The sequence below is a fragment of the Mytilus californianus genome, unplaced genomic scaffold (genome assembly GCF_021869535.1).
Source record: "Mytilus californianus isolate M0D057914Y unplaced genomic scaffold, xbMytCali1.0.p SCAF_1, whole genome shotgun sequence".
Taxonomy (NCBI): domain Eukaryota; kingdom Metazoa; phylum Mollusca; class Bivalvia; order Mytilida; family Mytilidae; genus Mytilus; species Mytilus californianus.
Genome location: NW_026262581.1, coordinates 77,374,698 through 77,395,605, shown reverse-complemented (window position 1 = coordinate 77,395,605; position 20,908 = coordinate 77,374,698). Strand labels below are relative to the sequence as shown.

Here is a 20,908-nt window from a genome sequence, read left to right as displayed (position 1 = left end):
CTCAACCGAGCCTCATTTGTCAATTTCTAAGTTTTAAGTCAAAATATGAGGCAGACAAAACCTTATCTGTTTTATCCCTTATTTCAAGTTCGATGGGACAGATGCGTTCAACTTATTCATCAAACTTTGAATAATTTAGTGAGATGACATCATCTATATATATATATATATATATATATATATATATATATATATATATATATATATATAAACGATATTGCTTGCTTCCTTTCATTCTTCAGAACAAGCTCCTGTATGAAGTATGTCTCATATGATGAAAGGAACAAGTCGAAAACATACTGACTCACAGGAAGATTTAGTCAGCTGGGTATTGGCGCCCTTATATGCAATATTGCATAAAAATTATTACTTGGAAAGAAAATAAATTATACGGAATTAGAACTTACCTTGAAAGAATATGTCTATACTTAATCATACTACTCTAAATGTCTATATTTCCATATACAAAACACTATATTGTTCTGATTTCCCGTACACTGTTTATCTATAATAAAATCTCATCTCCTTTAAAAACAATAAAATTATGTAAACTGAAAACACTCCATTTTACAGACTCAACCATGAAAAACATCCGAACATGTATAAAACACATTATACGACTTAAGAAATAAGATTTTCAAGTCATGCTCTATGGTCATTTAAACATTTTATGCATTTTTTTTATATCTTTAAACCGAGCGCTATCGAGGTTTAAATTGTTTACAAATAAAAGGCCAACCAATAGAGCACAGGTCATGACATGAACGAATTATTCCGATTCTAATAGGAAAATTCAGAAATTATTTTAAACGCTGACACATAGGACGATTCGAAAGGCAGCCATTATGATTTGATGAAACAAAAACAAAAAACCAACTGTTTCACGATTGAAATTGAACTAATACATATAGACTTACTTTTAAAATGATTATATTGAACTCCATATCGAGCAACATCGAAAGAAATTTCCAATTTGATCTTCGGCATTGGTTGTCTTTAAACTGAACTTAAATTTCGAAAGAATATCAATTTTCCATTACATGAAATATACGAAGTATAAAGGGGAGCTTGCTGATGAAGTTCATTTATCATTGATTGGATTTCGAAATGGTGTAGTCCTTAGATCAACTAGTTTAATGGTGTATACTCCTATATCTTTTAAATACTGAAATTTGTGTTGCAAGGGCACATATCTATGAAAGTTGCTGTGATTGATAAGGTTTGTCCGAGAGGAAGGTCGTGAACATCCATGCTCTTCAATTGTTGTAGGAATTGAATTACTTTTTTAACAAAAAGAACTATGAAAGGTTCGAAAAAGTCCTTTATTTTTAATTCCTACCTTCCAACATAGAATTAAGTCAATAGTTCTCGGAGTTCTCGACTAGAAAATTAACAAAATATAGATTCAACTTTGAAGTTATTTAACTTTCTGACTTCACAGTGTAAATGATATCTATTTATCGTACATCATAATTTACGAAAACCTTTAGATATTGTTATACCATAGAGATATGAACAGCACGTGCAGCTATATGCGAAATTTCCCGATTTATACATCGAAATCATCTCTTTTGTCGTAAAGATTAACAGCTTTCAACCGACAATCGTTGACAATGTGTAGATATAAATCAAGCTGTGAAGCAATATATCTACTTTATATGTGTACAAGGGTCACCAATCTATGATATTTTGCATTTTATATTTTTTGTCTTTTTTTTACCTTAAACGGTTTAATCAACGTCAGCATTGCAGACTCAAATAATTAAAATCAGGTTAGCATTTCTGAATATTACTAGCTAGCTTGCATTTGTTATATCAAACCATACATGTAACAGGCTATTTGATAATGACTTCTCCTCTATTTGTTCATATCGTTGCAAATGTCATTTAAAATCACAAACAACAATGTGATTTTGTTATTACACAGCTGTTTGATAAGTTAATATCATTTTTTAAGAATGGAAAAAAAAAAACAAATCAAAAGAATTGTCAATCAAAAGAAATCTGGCCAACTATATGTATCAAAACAACTCCTAAAGAGGGTAATTGAAAGGTAACTGAATTTCAGCGCGATAAACAACAAACGGCATCATAGGTTTAAATATTTCATCTTGCTCATTTTCTGTAGAGCCAATTATAAAATATAACCATGAAAAGTCTAATATGGTTTATATATTACGGTGTCATTTTACAAAACTGACATGGAATATAAAATCATTAAAATCATCAAAAAGGACTTTCCGTTTTGAATTTTCCTTGGAGTTCGGTATTTTTGTTATTTTACTTTTTATCCTACATATGGAGATGCCTACTAACTGACAGTATGTTTTATCAAGTTGATTGTATGCCATCATCTTTGTACTTTCCTTTTTATAATTACAATAGAATGTCTGACAGATATGACAAATATATATGTTCTGTAAAAGATTGCAATATATCTTGTTTTCAAATTGATAATAGTTTTTGATATATAAGGATATAACCATTCGGTTTTCTCCTGACTATCTTTAATTCTAAATACCCCATCAGCAAGAAAAATGAAAACAACACCATATAAACTTAAGGCGTTTGAAGCGCTTTTCTGGATTTACCTTCATCATTAAAGCTCAAAGCCGAATATTTGAATGCCAAGGAAGTATAAGATCCGAAACTGTTGAAAAACTATATGAACAAAAAGAAACAAAAAATAATAGCGAAATACACCTGAAGTCAACTTTGCCTGAGGGAGTTGAAACCTTTATCATATTTTTGATATACCTTTATCGTTATAAAAAAATGGTTTCCTAAACCTGACAACCCAGTGTAACAAACATGAAAATACAACGAGAGATGTTATAAAACATTGATATTGATATTGACCGCTGGATTTCTTAATAGGTTTATGTTTTTGGTGAGAGTCTCATTGATACATACGCATTCAATAAAGTTTATTCATTGTAAAACCAAATACACTGATGCTTAACAATTAATACTTAACTTTAGTTCAAACCTAGAACACGACTGATCCAACGACTGACAAACTGTAATCAAGTCACGGATAGCATTGGTAATGTTAGATACAAAAATCCTTATGAATGATTGGAAAACTAATGGAAAAGAGGCATACAATATGGCAGGCTTTTAATCGCCTCTTAAGTTACAATTTTACTTCACATAGAGATAAAACCGTCCATAGTCTCGGTGCCAATATATAATGGTGAGTAAGGTAAAGGGGAACTAAATAAAAAAAAAAAAAAAACGATTGTTGAATAATTTACCAATATCTAGTTTTCATCAAACTATTTAATCAATACAATTAAGGCATCGGTCCCGGGTTTTTTTTCCAGCTACAAGTTGTACAAAATTTTCATAGTTAACCTTTAAAAAAATAAACGATAAAATTTTGAAAGACAGCTCTTATAATGTGCTTTCAGAAAATAAAAACAAAATGGATCACCAAACTCATGCTACAAGATAAAATGGGAAAATATACCAAAATTTCCTTTACAAAATTGAACCATATGAACTATCTCCCCTGATATGGCGAAGTTATAAATCTGGAATCAAAAAATATATTCTGTATTTTGGAGAAGCAGTAATAATAATAAAACAAACAACATAGTTTTTACATTTACATGAGATGTCGTACAAAATAATTGTATTTTTATCTTTTATCAAAGATTTTAACCAATTGTATTTTGCTATTTTATAATCTAAGATGGCTTACGTATGAATAACAGGAAAGCTGGTTTACTATTTAGCAGTCCCTGGAAATTAAAAATGTCCACCAGAGACAAAATACATATATAATACCAATACATTGAAACAAAGAAAATGAGTATAAGCAGGCATGCAATTACTTGCAAATGATTAAAACCCTTTATAATTTCGTGATATACTTTCATTTGTCAGTTAACAAAATAGAGATAACACTAGACATCACTAGAGAGAAGGCAATTAAGCAACCCAATACACAAATAATGCACGATTCAGTTATGAAAAAACTATATTTTTTTCATGATGGTTATTCCTAAGACAAAATTTTCATTTTGTTTTCAAAAAAATGTAAATACTTAACAGTTTATATGCCTAAAATAACATAATTACTCGCGGATTTGACAAATATTTTGGATATTTTACTCACCGGAAATCATATTTTAGCGACTTATTACGAAGCAACGGCTGGAGACTTAAGGAGACTTAAGAAGATTTAGAATGTTCGAATAGTGTTCTTTGATCGACATAAATTTGAATGATTTCCATGTGCTGACATTTGTTTAATTTACAAACATCTGTGCCTCGTGATTTCGCAGAGATCGAATAAAATTTCCCGCCATTACAGTGCATTTCTTTATTGATAGAATTTACTTTAAAGATAAAAAACATAAAGAAAATATTCCATATCAAGTGATCTTCTATCACTGATTAATCTTTTTATTTCAAAACTTTCTGTATTTTCTGCGAGTGCAAGAGAGTATATTTGATATAAAAACATGAACAAATCGATCTTTTGCAGATTCAAAATTGTCGACGGGCGTTAAAATCGTACCACGTGACCTACAAAAATTTGCACACAGCACCTAAGGCTGTCGACCCTCCTCTGGCTTTAGATCAAAAGATTTGATTGGTGTACATTCTAAATTCCTATTTACACCTTCATACGTAGTCTTTAACGACTATTTAAACCTACATACGTAGCCTTTTACGACTATTCAAACCTTTGCGTAGTATATAGTACTTCATTTGTCATAGAAAACATATCAGTATTTTTTTGAAATGACAGAACTACAGTCTAGATCTCAAATAGCCGTTCTTGGTTTAGGAAGAGTTGGAAAGAGCTCAATTCTACAACAATACTTGAGTCGAAGATTTTCGAGCGCATACAAAGAGACAGTTGAAGACATTTATCCTCAACCATATGATATTAATGGAAAACGAAGATTTGTTGACTTTATAGACACTGCCGGGAATATATACTTCCCTGCGATGCGTAAAATTTACATTTCGAAGGCAGGATTCATTCTAGTTTACTCAATCTGCGATAGCAGGTCATTTGAAGAGGTACAAAAACTGTGGAATGAAATAAAGTCTGTTAGGGAAAACAATTTAAGTATACCTTGTGTAATTGTTGGTAATAAATTAGACGAAGAAAATGATAGACAGGTTGAAACCTTTGCCGCATTAGAATGGGCTTACAGGGAGAACCTTGGTGGATGTTTTATTGAGGTATCTGCTAAAGATAACAACGCAGTCAAAGAAGTTTTTGACATGCTATTGGAACAGTTGGGAAATAGAAGAGCTGCACAACCTGAAACATTCAGAATACGTTCTACCAGTTTCACAAGAAAAGAAAACGCATTTGATAAATGTCGCAATAACTGTAAACAGAAGAAGAATAAGAAGATGGTGTCATATGAAAAAGTTCAATGTTCAAGCAAAGGTTTCCAGGATACGGTATTTGACGATTTTAAGGAATCTACAATTTACAGAGTCCAAAGAAAACAAATGGAATGGTGTCGATCTATGAGCGATAGCGACGCTTTGGAAAAAAAGACTAATAATGGAAGACAGTTTTTACGCAGCATGAGTGTGCCAGATGAAAAATCAAAAAGTGTGTACCAGGGATGGAACAGAGTAAATAAACTTTTTAAACGATTATTTCGACGTTCAGATTCCATGGAAAACTACTCACCACATGTCCAAAAGACGGAGGGACACACTGTAATGTTGTTGCATAGTAAATTACCAGGAAATGGAACACGAAGTTAATCATTAAATTTTTGTGACTTTCCTCTGTATTTGAAGAATTTTGTTTATCAGTATTAAAATGTTTTGAATATAAAAAATTAGTTTAACATATGCACCGTTATTCTTATTCTTGAATGTATAAATAAATATATTATTTTAGGCCAATTTATTCTTAGTTTTAACCCAATTTATTTTCAAATAAAAAGAACATCTAACTAAAAATATACTCTTTTTATAAAATCTAGCATTCATGAACCACTGAGTTCGTCCCCATTTTTGCGAGGATCGCTTTCTCAATCTTTCAATCTCAAACAACGTCATATTGTATGGTCTTCCAAGTTATACACGAAACCTCTTTCTAAATTATCAACATCAACTTTATCAGCTATCAAAGCCGGGCTTCGAAGTTGTCAATCATGAAACTACCTATTGAAGGGGCGTAATCAAGAGTAAGTCTTTTTGCTCTTCTCTTGCAATAGTATTAAAACATTTGACTTGTCTACCCTTTACAAAACTATTTCCTATATCAAACTAAAGACAAATTGAGCAAATTGGTCCTGTTTTGCTTCTCAATAAAGAATCAGCAACGTGTGATTATCTTTCTTTATGGAGAGATAAATCGTATTTTGTAAAACAAATACAATCTGATTCAAACAAAAAAATCTCTCAAACTGACATTATTAAAATGCTTGATTTATTGATTTCCCATGGGAACAAACTTGGCTCTTGCTCCTCTTTTACATGGTCATTATTGATTTGTCCTTACATTTGTACGAAACGCAATATAATATGTCGACTTATGAAAATAACTTTAAGAAATATCTAAATGAACTGTTAAACAAGAAGTCAATTGGTCATTGATCCCCCTTTCTTTTCTGTTATGAAATTTATTTTGGTGATTTTTTATTAGATTAAAATTTCTTAAATATGTCAAATTATTTTTAGTCATTTAAGTTAATCTGTTCTTGTTTCTATGTATACGATCTTACAATAACAGAAAAGTCGTATGAATAGGAGAAGGAACACAATAATGAAAATTAATGAAAATAAGATAAGAAGAAATTTTGTTTCTGAAAAAATAATTTAAACACTAAGAAAAAAAAAAGGCCCATGCCCAAAAAGCCTATGGTTTCACTTGCGGACGAAAAAGTCGACAAGATAAAACGCCCAAAATTGATTCTAGTGAAGGCAAGATAACAGATTCACCAAGATTCAGACAAAATATAAAGATAAATGAATTCAATTAGTAACATGTGTCGGTTTGGATTCCGATATTGAGCTGTTAGCTCTGCGATGAAAGTTAGAATGTTAGAATGTATTTGAAAAATATACCTATGTGGTCTTGATACACGTAGAAATGATAACCCAGAGCTTACGTTTACTATCATGACTCCTTGATAGAGGGTTCTTACATACAAAGGAGCTATTAAACCAAGATCTAGAGTTCGAAGTGGTGAAGTTGAAGTCATCCATTCGAAACTTTTACAGACGCTATCGCGAGTTTGTTGACCGTTATTGAGTATATGTTTTACAGATGACGACGCATATTTCCCAATTGATACCACAATCGTGTCGTCTGTCTGTGACTGTGGCCTCCCGAATAATCACCACATTTGTACTTACACAAGCAAGATGACGGGTGCCACATGAAGAGCAGGATCGGCTAACCTTTCCGCAGGACATGAGATCACCCCCAATTTTTTATTGAGTTCGTGTTCTTCAGTATTTAGCTTTTCATGTTGTGTTTTATAAACTATTGTTTGTCATTTTGTCAATTTTCGTTTTTTGCAATGCTTTTGTTTTCCATTTATGTGTTTGAAAATCCTTTCGATAACTTTCGCCTCTAGATCTTCTTGAGTGATCTCTGTAGTGTGTTCTGTACTGTTTTTGTTTCTTTCGTCGTTTTCATTCTAGCCATGGTGTTGCAAGTTTTCTTCGGCTGATAGTTTTTTATTGGCCAACTTGGTTTTCTCCCCTACCTGCAACCTTACAGTTTATTGGACAGATTTTTTATATACTCGTTTTTTCTGTTTGTGTTTGTGTAAAACTAATGTTCGAATTTCTGTTTCAAAATATATTCTATGTTTTCCGTCCTGTATATGCGTGAAATATTTGCCACTGGGTTTTATACCAACAATCAATCAACCATGTAAGCGGTCATCCAATTAATCAATCAATAACTGTAGATCTGAAAATGACGTGAGTTTTCCATATGATAATCTTGTTTATCTTATTGTAGCACAATTGGTCGAAATGAGAAATCATGTAAAATGTAATATAATGATAAAATATCTAAATGTTGTATTTAAACTGTGATGCTGGTTTCATTGGCGATCATGTTATGCAGTTAGCTATACACGTGACGAATTCGACATTGCAGTCTCTGTAATAATTATTTTAATCTCCTAATCAATCAAACTGTTAGTATAAGAATCTTCGTAGGACATCAAACTGTGTAATTATTTTGTGTCGATATGCTCATTAGCGTCACTGTGTTAAACTTTGACATCTGTTACAAATAGTGAGGTCAAATTTTTTAAAGGGTCCTGTCAGGTGAATGTAATCTTAGTGTAATGTCAGTAGACTGTAGATTCAATAATAAATTTTGTTCACGGAACCATTGATACTATAAAATACTGTGTAAATGTAATATATTTATTATGAATATAAAACTAAATAAAATGAAAATGTAGTTTATGTACTAAATATATAAAACATATCAAATTGTTTGGCCTTGGGAAATCACTCAACTATCTGAAAAATATTTTTTCTCCAGGACTTTGTCAGGAACCGGTTCTTTCGTGTAAAGTACACCAGCTGACAAGCCACTAAGCTTAACTTGAACAACACAACTGAAAAAAGAATGACAAAGCGAAGCTTCATCTGACAGCCAATGCCTGGCAGTGGACCAGCCCCCGCGTGACGGTGTGCTACAATGTTTTTGAGGTGTTGAGTTGAGGTTGTAGACATTTTTGGTCATGTTGTTAAATGTGTATGTCATTCTTATTCATATTTTTCAGATTGCAAAATGTTTTACACCTGTTAATATTCAAAATGGTTGCTTCCATGGTCACAAGTCACCCTCCTATATATTTGGCTGAAGTAATATAAGATTAACCATAAACAATATAAATATTTGACACTAAAGTATACGTATATTTAAAAAATCACTTTTTTCCAGTTTATGACATCATCGATTACAATTTATCGTCAGGTGTGTTGTAGTAATAACCAAAACGATCAGTTTAAATACTGAAAAGGGAAGACCCTTCTTTTTTTTAGTTTCCTTCGCACATTTTCAGTTTTCTGTGAAGTGTTTTCTATACTGATGTTTGGCGGTTTGTCTGTTGATCTTTATTCTTTTTAGAAATTCACTTTTTATCTGTCTCTTTTCTCAGAATGATTTTGTGGTTGTCCCTTGTTATCTTCGTCCTTGATTTGATATCTAGCTGCAATATAACCAAAACAATAACTATAAAACACCTATTGTACTCATAAATTTTGTTTGCAGCGTTTATAGAATTTATATTAGTCATAATGCGTGAACTTTTAGTCACAAAAGGTTTCTTTGTTGATTTTCAGTTACTAGTACTCATATGTATCTTTTAATCCCGTATGCGAGAGAACATGGGGAAGCGAAACCTTTTTATTTTTTAAATACAATGCAACCATTCATGAAAGAAAAGAGATCAAATTTCCTGTCTGTCATCATTCATATGCGGAAAATAACTGGTATATTAGTTCGAAGGGGAACCCGGGTTATCTATTCCTTTTGAGTCCCTCAAAGTCGCATAGCTTCCAACATTTATTTGTATTCATACGTCTCTGACTTTGATATCTTTTAATTAACGTTCCTGATAGAGGGAAATGCAAAAGCGAAACATATTAATCATATTAAGTGTTATTTTCATTTACTAGCACTAGGGCAATACCACTACTGTTGGACTGTTAGTCATTAATGATATCGTCAGCTCAGTAGTCAGTCCTCTTGAACTGGTATGAATTATAAAATATTTTTCTAACATTGCACTTTGATGAATAAAATATGTATTAACACTTATATCTTCTATATAGAAGGTTAATCTATTAAAGCCTCCTTCAACCAAATGACTCCATTTATTTATACGTATTTATTTATCCCTGGCTTTTGAATTTTAAGGTTTTATAGTTCTTGATGAAGATAAAAACGGTCATACACTTTTTTCTATAAATATGATTTTATAAATTTCAATTCTTCTTTTTAATCTCGAAACTTTGACTACATGTAGACACATAAACAATGCAGTAAAATTCAGAACAAAAAACTTAGCAAAATATTGATATACCGTTAATAGGGAAATTTTGGCGCCGGGATATTTTGGCTGTTTTTTTCTAAAAAAGCATGCATTTTATTTTGGTGTGTGTAATTTTGGTGCTTCGACCAATTCATGATTTAATTTTGGCATATTAGTAGTGAGCAAGCTCATTCATACTTGCCTTTATTTACCAATTTATTGACAACATATCAATTACCTATACATAGACATAAGAAGATGTGGAATGAGTTCCAATGAGACAACTCTCCATCCATGTCACAATTTGTAAAAGTAAACGATTATAGGTCAAAGTACGGCCTTCAACACGGAGCCTTGGCTTACACCGAACAGCAAGCTATAAAGGGCCCTTAAAATGACTAGTGTAAAACCATTCAAACAGGAAAACCAACAGTCTAATCTATATAAAAAACGAGAACACTTACGAACCACATCAACAAACGACAACCACTGAACATCAGGTTCCTGACTTAGGACAGGTGCAAACAAATGCAGCGGGTTTAAACGTTTTAATAGGTGCCAACCTTCACCCTACCTGAAACAATAGTGTAATATCACATCATAGAAAGACAAACTATAAAATATCATTTGAAATGGCTTAACTCAATCAAAAGACATATTAACAAAAACAAGTGAACATACACTGAACGAATAAATTTGATCTATGACACAATGTAAATACAAAATTAATAAAACAAGGGGGTTAGATGTAAAACAATATCAGAAAGACAACCATAACCTTGGACAAAATGCTGCCAAATAAAAAAACGTACACAGGTAAATAAAAATAAGTTTGTTGTAAGGTATACATGCAGTACGGAAATAATTTTTACAAAATAAATAATTTTGTTGTTCCTAGTACGAGAACAAAAAGGAACATTTATCGTCATACTAAACACTAGACGAGATATGACACTGAATAAGTAAACATTAAATAACGAAAATACATTACACATTGTATCAACAGGTCAAATTAACACGAAAGTACGTTTTGACAGTACTCGCAGTTACTAAAACCAATTAAAAGCCAAAAACAATTAATAATAAAAACATCATGCATTAGAGACTAAAATCTACTAAAACACATCCCAGGGATTTAGTGTTTTAACGTCATGGACAGTCAAGGAAGACATGACTTGTGCAATTCCAAAATAAAAGTATCGACAGGCAGTAGGATAGTTAGGAGCTAACCTGTTAATAAATATGTATAATGTAATATATAGATAGAGTAATCCCTATATAGAAAATGAACGTGGATGTGTATTTATTCATCCCAAAAAAACGTTTGAAAAGAATACAAATTTAGTTATGTTTTAATTTGCTGAGGACAAAATCGATATTTATACAAACTACGAAAACGACAAAGCTAACTAAATGAAGAAATCGGATACAGATGTAATTGTTTATAATTCGTATCTCGGGGTTCAAAGCTGAAAGAAAATATGAAAATAAAATTTATACATTTTATTTACAATAAAATCTAAAATATCAAAATCTCTTTTTGAATAGATTATACATTTATTACAAATATCGTATCAAATAATTTTTAATCATCATCTTCTTGCGGTACATCTATGGACGATCAAGGATTTGAATTTCATCCTTATGCATCTGGCAGTACATGATAATCTATTATAGATCAAGGATTACCAGGACTGTTGATATTAAAGGTTGCACTTTGTAAATACAGCTGTTTCTGAAACCACGCCTCTTTTGGGGAGATATAGAATATTCACAAATAATTAATTTTGTTTACATACTGGTTACCAGTTATGATTTGTATGTTTCATCTTATAGAGACATAACTTGGGAATGTTACCAGTAAATATACATATGCATATTGTTTATATTGAAATATGTGGTTATCCTACAGTCAAGGTAGGGATAGTTAAGAAATTTAGTGTTAGTTTTAACTCTTAGAAGTTCGGGGCATATAAACGTTGAAAATATGCCACACAGCCCTATAATTTGACCTTTGAAAAAAATTGTAGTGCATATGAACTTTCCATTCTAGGATATAATTTTTTTCAAAACTTCATAGTAAACGTGGTACAGTTTTAGCCATAAAAGGAGTTCCAATGGGAAATTGCATTGTCAATATTTACAGAAATGCAACCTATAATGATCAATAACGGCATCTAATCAGCAATGTTGATAGCCTGGCATATTTATGACATGTGTAAATAGAAATTCATACGGTATTTTGTTTTCTTAACAATTTTATAAAAAATTACAATTTATTTGCAGATTTGGCTATGTATAGAATTGTAGTAGATATACGGAAGATATAATAGCATAATATAATTTTCCCAACAATTAACATAACGATATTGTCATACCGATACGCGATTTTGACATTTTGATTTCGTCCGCGTGGAAATCGTTCCAATAGCTTCTTAATAAACTATCATTGACACATGGTACGCCAAAAAAAAAAAGAGAACAATATTTTATAAATGTTATATGAACAAAGCGCTTTTTTTATTTAACTTCATCAGGATCGCATGAAGCCGAATATTTGAAAGACAAGGAAACATAAAAATCGTAACAAAATAGAGTTGAAACCAATTAAAAAAAGGGGGGGGGGGGTAACAGTATCACATTCAACCTTAATAAAGATAAAGGACTGTTTCCTCTTTCACATTTACAAACTAAAAAAGGTTTGTGGTTAATTTTACTACAGCGAGTTTTCGAAATAAATGTAGTGTTGGATTGTTGTCAATATAATGGAATTTGATGCGACTGTCATACAAGTGAGAGGTTTAGCGCTATAAAACCAGGTTCAATCCACCATTTTCTACATAAGAAAATGCCTGTACCAACTCAGGAATATGACAGTTGTTGTCCATTCGTTTGATGTGTTTGCGCTTTTGATTTTGTCATTTGATTAGGGACTTTCCGTTTTGAATTTTCCCCGGAGTTCAGTATTTTTGTGATTTAACTTTTTGTTTGTCAGGAATATTAAAAGGTCAAGTTTGTCTATCCTCCACAACAAAGATCATGCATGAATACAGGTACAAAAATTAGCCATTATCCTTGGACTACCCATGGATGTTTTATGTGATTATTCCATATAAAATCTTGAAAATGTTTTAAAAAGAAATGAAAAATTATCGACAAATTTAGTACTTTTGTACTTGCTTTCAATAAAAACGACTGTATCATATAGCGGTATTATATAGTGTTGTTTTATTCAATTTTAATCTGTCATGCCACATTTAATCGGATCTTAGGCTTTTCTTAACTACTAATTTTACTCGTCCAACACTTACATCCACTTTTATTATTTCTGGCTGGTCTTTCACGATCCGATCGCAATACTTTATTACCATTACTTGTTCTTTCACAATCATTTTTCTCGATATACCTTATGACATAAATAGCTTGAAATATACAATCATTTTCAATTCCTGGAGCCTGTTTATCCAAGCTGTCTTAGGATTTGTCTTAAGACATATCTTAGGGATAAATTAGGATAATGTTAGGACCAACTTACAACTTGTCTAAGCATGCACATTGAAAATCACACTTTACAGAGTTCAAATGCAATTCTCGTGCATCTTTTATATAAATACGAAGTACATAAATTATTTCATTACGAATCACAGACGCTTGGGGAATGTACCTTTTTCTGACTCTTTTTTTTTAAACATATTTTATAGTGAATATTCTTTAGTATTTTAACCTTTTTAACTATTTTATGTGATTTATTGATATATGTTGCCCCTCTATTCTTAGTTACCACGTGCAAAATAAGAATGGAGAGGCCTCATTATTATTATAGTCTCTAAGCGGTCTATTTCTACAAAAACTGTTTGTACTCCTTCCTAAATAAACATATATAGACGGCGGTTGTATTTAATTACAAATTAACAATCATATGCTATGTCCTCAAGTTAGGACAATCCTTACAACATGTTAAGACATCTAAATAGGCGTCCTAAATTTAGGACGATTCATACGACTTTTCTAAAGTTACGACATGTTTGATAAACCTAGTAAGGACAAATATATGTCTTCAGATGATCTTAAGACATGTCATAGTCTCAAGAGCGCTTCGAAAAACGGGCCTCTGATCATGCACCAAATGAGTATGTAGTAGTAAACACAAGTTAGGGATTTCTCTTACACACTGAACCAATCAGATATCATATATGAGGTCTATTATCTTGATTTCTTTCAAACAAGAAAGGTTCATCGATTCATTATTCAATAAAACGATATGCACGTATCAAGAACTCTAGAACGATGCACATCTGAGCGTTAAATGTCTTTACAGTTCTGAAACTAAAACATTAAATCATTTCAGTTGCAATATTTGCCTCCGTCATTTTTATGTTAAACGCAAAGTAATAATAAGAGATGACAACAACAACAAAAAAACAACAGTTGATACAAGAACAGAGAGAGAGGTTAATCCTTAACCTCAGACAATTATATTTCGATACATGCAACAAAATTGTAGCAAAAATCCGAACTCCAAGGCAAATTCAAAAAGAGGAAGTCCATAAAATCTGACAAAACCAAAAGCTATCAATCAACGGAACAAGTGAAAAACAACTGCAATATTCCTGACTTGGTACAGGCATTTTCAAAAGAAAATGGTGAGTTAAACCTAGTTTAATAGCTAGCTAAAACTCCAACTTGTATGACAGTTGTTTATAGTTCCGTTATAATGACAAAATTGGATGATCAACCCAAACATACATAATATGTTAATGTGACAATAGTGAAATGCAGTCAATATAAGCAGAAAAGTTCTGCAGTTGTAAGAAAGAAAATAATTCTTCTTCCAAAGATTTGAAAGAATACAATATGTTTTTCCTTGGCTTCGGCAAAAGTTCCGGAGGCTAGATATGGGCATGTGTTTTCGATGACGGGGTTAACATAAAGACTAAACATTTTAGTTTAGTTGATATGGAATGTGTATCCAATTCTGATTAAAACCATATAAAAAATATTTTAATCTCAAATGAAAAAAAAACATTTCTATAAAAATGTTCATTTGTACATTTATATTCATATTCAGGTTACAAAATGTACTCTTATAAATTATTCTAGCATAATCATCGAGAGCTATATGCTGTAAAAATAAGCATATCCATAAGATATAGAACAAAGAAGAGGGTAATTTATTTTATTCACGTTTTCAGGAACGCATCATCCTCGAACAAAAATGTTTGGTACAATATAGATTTCCTTTTCAAACTGTCAGCCGAAAAGACGTTCATGAGGGTCTCACTTATTTCTATTCTATCGCAACATGCAATTTCAAATTAATGAATATAAGAGCACAAGGAAACTTTGTAAAACAGAAAAACCCTCATTTATCGGTATTTTAAATAGAAAAATCTATCCGATAACACTTCGCTCTTCTCAATAGAGGTATCCCATGCCATTTTTTCTATTGTGTACCATGAAGCTTTTAATTACCAGTTTTTTATATAAAAAAATAAATGTACACTTTACACATGTAGCTAAAACATAAAACTGATGTCATAGCAACCATCAATACGAAAATCATAAATTCAAACATGGATAAATTTTCGAGATTTGGTTTGGCACTTATAAGTTTACATATTCATTATTGATATGTCAAATTGTTTCAGTAATAGAGTTTTTTAAACGTTGACATGAAGGGATAAAATATGTATTGATTGTCAAAATTGTTCTTTTAACATAATCTGTGTTTGACCACACAACTTTGCTTTCTTCAGTCTCAAACTATCTTCCACCGTTTATGAGATAAAAAGTTTTACAAGAGTTCCCTTAGTTTTTTTAACACATAAAGGTCTCCCTAAAGGCTAATGGATGCATATTGTATGAAAAGTCTTTGCTGTTTCCCTAATTCAGGAGCTGCCACAGTGTTCTTTTGTCTCTCATTACCTCTGTTTTAATTCTACATAAAATAGTAGCGCTTTGATGCAAAAAAAGCATGTATAAGCATTTATTATATACTTAGTACTAAATACAGGTATACTGTATGTGTAATACAATCAATGACAATCGTGCTGTATCAACCATCCGTGATGATATCGATATCAGTCACGGTACATAAGCTTTATCAAACCCCTACAACTCTATGACGTCACGTCATCGCTATCAGTCACGCTGTTAAAGGCTTTATCAAACCCCTAATCTGTATTACATAAAATTACGGGGAAAAACATCTACTTGAAGTATATGATAAAGAGTATATGATATGGCTTTTTCAATATCACACCCTGTATCAACCCTCAACCAATATAATCCCTCGAGCAGAGCTCTTGCGATTATATTGGTGTCTCGGGTTGATAAGGGTGTGATATTGAAAAAGCCATATGATATTCTCTATTTACAAAAATTAAACTTTTATTAATGATTGTCCTGGTTACTCTTTGACAGCAATACTGTAGCCTCTGTATTTCAGAAAGGCTAAAACAACAGCACAATATTCATTTATTAACCCCGTTTAACCCAAATGAAGATAAAGGACTGTTTTCTCTTTGACATTTACAAACTAAAAAAAATTGTGATTAATCTTAAACTGTGAGTTTTTGAAATAAATGAAGTGGGTGGAATGTTTGTCAGGAATATTAAAAGGTTAAGTTTGTATATCCTTCATAACTTAAATCATGCATGATTACAGGTACAAAAAAGTAGCCTTTATTCTTGAACTAACCATGGATGTTATGATATGTGATGCTTCCATATAAAGTCTCAAGAATGTTTCCAAAAGGAATGACACATTATTGACAAATTTAGTACTTTTGCACTTGCTTTCAATAAAAACGACCATATCATATTGCGGTAGTATATAGTATTGTTTTATTCAATTGTAATCTGTCACGCCACATTTAATCGGATCTTATGGTTTTCTTAATTACTTCTAATTTTATGTGTCCAATAGTAACATCATATACTATTGCTGATCTTTCACGATCCGATTGCAATACTTCATAACCATTACTTCTTCTTTCACAATCATTTTTCTCGATAAAGTTAATGACATACTTAGCCTGAAATAAAAAACTATTTTAAATTCATAAATTATTGAGAAGAATTTTATCTGCAATCAAAGCCGGGCTTCAGAGTTATTTTGAAACTACCTACGTTAGGAGCGTTAGGAATCAGATGTGGGTACTAAAAAATTCCAAAGATGTACTGTGAGAGTACATACAATGTAAGCATATTTCATCTTGCAATAGTATTAAAACATTTGACTTTTCTACCCTTTACACAAGTATTCCCAAGATCAAACTAAAAGACAAATTCAAAGAATTGGTCCTGCTTTGTTGCCTAAAACATGTTAAAAAGAATTCAACGTAGATACCAAGATTGTGTTTTAGGGAGGGTTAAATCGTAATTTGTAAAGAAAATAGTCTCAAACAAAACATTCTAAGAAACTAACATAACTAGATGCTTGATTTCTTGTTTGACTACATAATTGTTACGTTTTGAGGACATCTTTTTTTCAACAAACAATCGGTATTTCGATTAGAACCAACTGTGTTCCTGTTCGTATCGACTAATTCATATATTCATATGAGGCACACTTCACTCATGAGCTTCGTAGGAAGAATAAACAGAAGCTAGCATTATCCATTAACTTCACATTCCGCTATATATATATGACGTCCTTTCACTAAATGATTCAAAGTTTGGTGACTCTGTTGAACGCATATATCCCATCGAACTTAAAAGATACGAATAATTCTGCGTCATATCTTGTCTTACATCTAACAGTTGACAATGAGGGACTATTGAGAGCAAAACTTTACGACAATAGAGATGATTTCAGCTTTCCAATTGTGAAATTTCCATTTCTATGTAGCAATAGTCCAGCAGCGCCTTCATATGGATTACATATCACCCAGTAGATACGACATTCCAGAGCCTCATAAAGGATTGCTGCTTGCAAGGATGCAATTAAACCAAGAGTTCTAATTGGTGAAGTTGAAATCCCTTCAAAACATTTAGGGATGACATCATTAGTTGGTTGACCGTTATGGAATATCTGTTTCACAGATGACGACGGACATGTTCGAACTGTCAAAACCACAATCCCCTCGTTTGTCTATAATATGACCTACTGAATCAACACATTTGTAATTACATGAGCAACAAGACGGGTGCCACGTGTGACTAAAAAGATATGCTTGAATTACCAGAGCACCTGAGATCATTCCCATTTTTTATCTGAGGTAAAGGAGTTTAGAGATACCAATGCAACGATTTTAAAGGTAAAACAAAATTAGAAAATTTAATTCTTCAAAAATAACAGATATGCTATGATATATTACATGAACAAAAAAATACAAAATACACAAAAGATTTTATATTGGAAATAACAAGGATATGTAATTTCTAATATCCATTGCCGAGTGACTCTCATACTACCGGATTTGTGCAGGCACTTTAAAAGAATAAAAATTTGGAATCAGTCAATCGGATATTGAATAATATGAATAAAAGAAAATGTGATAACCCGACAAAACAAACAACTAAAATAAGTTTAAATTGCAGTTATTAATTAGTGTTTAGAATGTCTTTTTTTTCTTTTCTCAATTAATCAAAATCCATTGCAATTGCAATTGAACTTTTTAGCAATCTCAAAATATCAGTTTTCAATCTAAGAATACATGACTTGTTCTTAAAATTCTAAGTTTTTTTAATGTGTTGGTCTCTTAAAGGAAACAAATACAGATGAAAGTACCTATAGCACTTTGTGAACGAGCTTTTGAATCGAGATGAAGCTCTTTGGTTGATTCATTGCTGGTACAAATAAAGGATGAAGTTCACAAAGTGACAATAGACCAATTCAATAATCTCTGACTCTTTAAAACTATAATGACGCCATTATGACATCATAATTGTGCACTCTTACATTGAATGATGAATCTGACTATTGGCTAAAGAAAGATGTATGATAAAAGCCATTATTTTGCCCTTCAAATTGCAGAATGAAAAATAATTCAAGCCTATTGATTTTGTAATTATATAATTATTAATGAACAGGTTGTATGATATGGACATTTAAGTGCAGAAAGGTGAAGTCATTTTGATGTCAGAAACATGTTGATATTCACATATTTGATCTAAGATGTCCATTTTACATATGAAATGAGCTAAGCACAATGCCTTGCACAAAAAAGATATTTTACACACATTTACATTTGTGGAAAAGAATTGAAAAGCAAAAGGTCTTTGTGGGTAAAACCTTTGCCCATGTCTGATTTTTCACGTCAAAATCACTAATTAGAATATTTGGCGTAAGTGAAGTGAGTGTTCTATACTACTGGTCCATTTACCTTGAGTCTTCTGGCGAATTCAGTTTGACTGCTATCCAACTTAATTCCAAAGTTGTGTGTCGATGATATGAAACATAGAGATCATATCTGAGTATCAGTAGATAAACAAAAAAAATATCTATGAATATTAAGTATCTCCAAAAAGAGGCGTGGTTTGTTAAACAGCTGTATTTTCTAAGTGCAACCTTGAAATGGGTATAATTTTTAAAGGATTTAAGAAAAGAAAGAATCACAACACACACACACAAAATGTAAGATGAACAATGCACTTGATTTCAAATTTCAAAATGTCCGACTTGTAAGTTTTGTTCGTTAAAGACTTATCTAGGCCCTTCATCCAATAATATGCTTACATGGTAGATTGAAAATATTCTTTTCCCCATTTCCATTCTCAATTTTATTTACTTCATTAGGTAAAGCCTGGTGAAATCATTGATAAATTAAAAGTAAATCAAACACATACAAATGAATTACTGCTACGGATTATTCGTTTGTTTGTTTTCTAGATTTATTGAATTATTCTTGGAAAGAGAGGCGAGATACCAGAGGGACATTCAAACTCATAAGTCGAAAATAAACTGACAACGCCATGGCTAAAAAAAGAAAAAGACAAACAGACAAACAATAGAACACAAAACACAACATAGAAAACTAAAGACTGAACAACACGAACCCCACCAAAAACTGTTCTCAGGTGCTCCGGAAGGGTAAGCAGGTCCTGCTCCACATGTGGCACCCTTCGTCTTTCTCATGTTAGTACAAACCCGGTAATAAGTCTAATTCGGTAGATCATATTCGGGAAAAGGCGGACAGGATTGAAGTTACGACATGGAATTCTTTGTTTAATAATTTCCTTGTGAGCAGGAACCCTCTATCAAGGAAATCATGCTAGGAATTACGTGCCCTGTAAAAAAGAAATTTCTACAATTTTGTTTGAAGTGGATATTATTTGTCCCTGCATAAATTACTCAAAAACATTTGAAAAATTTTGGCGTTTATAATTCGAAAAATAATTACAGATTTTTCATTATCCGGATCATTAAAATAGTATCATTAGAATATTGTACCATATCAAATGTATATATAAAAGACATCATTACATAAACCACTTCTAAAAATATAAATAATTGTACTGAATTTAGCCAGAGATTACACATGTACTTAAGTATGAAGAAAAACATTTTTGACATATTTGATTAGTCATAGAATCATATTTTTGAGATCAAAATAAATTTTAAAAATTGAGATATTTTGGATGTTCAGTAAATTCAAGACTTTTGTGTACCAATAATGCAAGTATGTAAGCTAATTTTAAAATATAAATATGGATGTTCGATAGACTTACTCGTAATGACCGTTTGAAGGATGTTATTTGGTGGATTTATAAAACTATTTCACTTTCAATTTCTTTGTGCCAAAAAAGTTGATTTGATTACAGTAGTTCTAATATCGTAAATCGATTAATAAGAGATAAATCCAGGTAACAACTAATAACCGAGGGAATCACGTGAACTCCATAAGGAGACAGACCAAATGTGTCGACAAGGTAAGCGTCTCTTCCTATGAATGCATCATCCG

The 20,908-nt window shown here is 31.6% G+C and overlaps 1 long non-coding RNA gene across 1 annotated transcript in view; it reads right to left on the bottom strand.

Moving 5' to 3' along the window:
- LOC127724427 (uncharacterized) overlaps window positions 1-20,908 on the bottom strand; it is a 311,014-nt gene that overhangs the window by 158,687 nt on the left and 131,419 nt on the right. The window lies entirely within an intron of this gene.